This window comes from Citrus clementina, unplaced genomic scaffold (assembly GCF_000493195.1).
Source record: "Citrus clementina cultivar Clemenules unplaced genomic scaffold, Citrus_clementina_v1.0 scaffold_4, whole genome shotgun sequence".
Taxonomy (NCBI): Eukaryota; Viridiplantae; Streptophyta; class Magnoliopsida; order Sapindales; family Rutaceae; genus Citrus; species Citrus x clementina.
The window spans coordinates 6,707,770-6,710,752 of NW_006262274.1; positions in this window are offsets into that span (position 1 = coordinate 6,707,770).

Consider the following 2,983-nt stretch of genomic DNA (forward strand, 5'->3'; position numbering starts at 1 on the left):
GTATTTGTCGAGAGAGTTTGAGATGAAGGATTTAGGAGCCTAAAAATACTTTCTTGAAATTGAGGCTTTTCGATCTAAGAAATCTTCTTGTCTAAAAGGAAATATGCCTTAGATTTATTGCACGAAACGAGAATGACAACTTGTCAGCCTATTGACACCGCAATCGAAGGACTGAAGTTTTGTATTACCTCATACCAAGTTCCAGTAGACAAAGGAATATATCAAAGGCTGATTGGAAGATTGATGTACTTGTCCCACACAAGGCCAAATCTTGCTTATTCATTGAGTGTTGTAAGTCAGTTTATGCATAATCCCGGAGAACAACATATGAAAGCAATAATGCGGATCTTGAGGCACCTGAAGTCAAATCCACGAAAAGAAATCCTATTTTCCAAAAATGAAGATTACAACAACATAGAAGTTTATACTGATGCAGATTGGATTGGGTACTTTACCTTTGTGGGAGGCAACCTTGTCACATGTCGTTGCATGTTCAGTGCGAATCGTGTCTTTGACAAGTGCAGATCGTGTCTTTGACAACTTTCGTTCAATGTCGTTTTATTTGAAGTTCTCAACACTTATCAGCCAAGAGTCAATCAATTACCGAACTCATAAGTTGGTGTTCACATTTCTTTAGTCATGTCATCACTTGTATATGTGTGGAAATAGTTTTAGTCTACCACTAAACACCAGTACATTATCTTTGGTCATGAGACATCAAATGAGAATGTTTGCTTTCTTCACTATAATTTTTAGGGAAATTGATCAAATGCCATTATTATTTCAATAAATTTATCATTTTCTACTTTTTTCTATTATAATTTTTTTAAAAAGATATAGGAGTGTGTAAAGCTTAAATTATTTTTCATCCCTCAGTCTCCTCATTTTTCTAATTCAGATGGCCAACTAAATAAAATTGCTTATAAACCACTTCATCATATCCCTAAGGATATTACAATTTTCCACTTATGTTTCAAAATCATCAACCATTAAAATGATTTCATTAGAGTTCAACTTTTATTTTATTTTATTTTTTGTCTAGTATTTTACTCATATGTCCTAGTAAACTCGCCATTGATCAATAAAAATAAGGTAAGATTCAATTAAACTTCCTTCATAAATTTACATATTTCAATTTATCTATCAAATTATTGAAACATTAACGAGCCCTATTTACCATTCAAAAAATTTATCTATCAAATCATGAATTTTTTCATCCTTCTTCATGGTAAATAGGTGGCATGAAGTTTTCAAGAATTAAGAGGGTGAACCCTTCATAAATTGACGTATTTCATAGTTACAAGGCTAATTAAGGATGGTTCGGTGGATTAGACTTGCATGTTGCTACATAAAGAAGAAGAAGAAACAACATGGAAAGTTTATAAATGCAAAAACCTTGAATAAAGTCACTCCTGACGCGTCAAGAGAAAGTTAATTACCAAAATTACATGTCTTTGTTAACATTATCTCTTTAGTCATGTCATGAAACATCATATGTGGAATGCTTTAAGCCTTCCAAGAATACGTTTCTCTATGCCCATTTTGTAAGGTTATAAATCTTCAAAACGTTAGTTTAAATTCATCATCACTTTGCCAATACAAGTTGATTTTGGTGTTGATTGAAAAACGATGCCCATTTTCTACACCATATTTTTTTTTATGGAAAATGATCAAATGTCATTATTATTTCAGTAAATTACTCAATTCCCCATTTATGTTTCAAAACCCACTACCATTACAACGAATGTTGACTCTTTTGTTTTTCTGTAATTTACTATTTTACCCATATAATTCACGGCACTAAATACAACTCATTAAATACATTATTATTATAATATTTTATTATTTATTATTCATTCCAATCGCACTCAAACTTCAGTAAAACTGTTAAGAGGCGGGCCAAGAATGCCTTCAGGCTTGTCACTGAGAGGTAAATAAAAGGTTTTTCCAACTTCATCATAATTTATAAGTTGTTAATCAGTGTATTTTTGGCAAAAAAATTACAAGCATTTGATGTATACTAAGAGATTAAAGGTTTCATTAGTGCTTTCATCTTTATTTAATTTTTAGTTATTATATTTTATCTTAATTTTTAATCTAAATCCGTCTATTCAATTGTTCAAATAAATTAAGGTTAGAATAATTTCGGCAGCTAATAAGGCATATAATCTTTACAGCACGATACTCTAATCTTTATTATACTACTTGTGTCGGCTAATACACTTACTAATTTACGCAACAACATCCTTATCAAGCCACTAAAACTAAAAGATTTCTTTAGATTGAGAACTTTATTGGGTGTTATGAAACAAGTTTAAGGGGGGTGTAGGATTGTAAACTCGTTTTCGATCCATGTCCTAAAAAAACACATAGCCTAGCCCATCACATAGAACTTTCTAATTTAAGAGAAATTAGGTGTTAGGTAAGGTTGGTGTGGTTAGTGAAAGAGGTAAAGTGAAATGAGTTTGGTTGATAATTATTGTGGTGATTGAGAATAAAAAAGTGATTGTCATTAAATTTTTCTAGTTTGTGTCGGGTTATAATTAAGTTTTAGGTATTATAAAAGTACCTTTATCATTTGTGTTGTATGCATCAAGTCTAAGAAGAAGAACGCATAAGAAGCAAAACAAAACTTCTAAGAGTGATTTGTGAGAGCGTGTGAATTGATCTTGTAATGCTCTTGAGCTTTCTTTAATAAAATTTGTATTTTATCCTTTAAATTCTCCAATAATAGTATTAATTATTTTTTTTAATTGTTTGTATAAACTCAATTAATAAATGACAGATAAAATATTATATAAATTGAAATAGAAATTAAATATTCCAACTAAGTAAATATATATTATTCAAGTTAAAAAAAGCAAGAACCATGATAATTACAATATACAAATGTGGAAATGATTCAATTTATGGTAGTTGATGTTTTTCTTTAATTAATTATTTGTTGTCTTGTATAAATAGGGTTGTCTAGCTATTCTGAAAG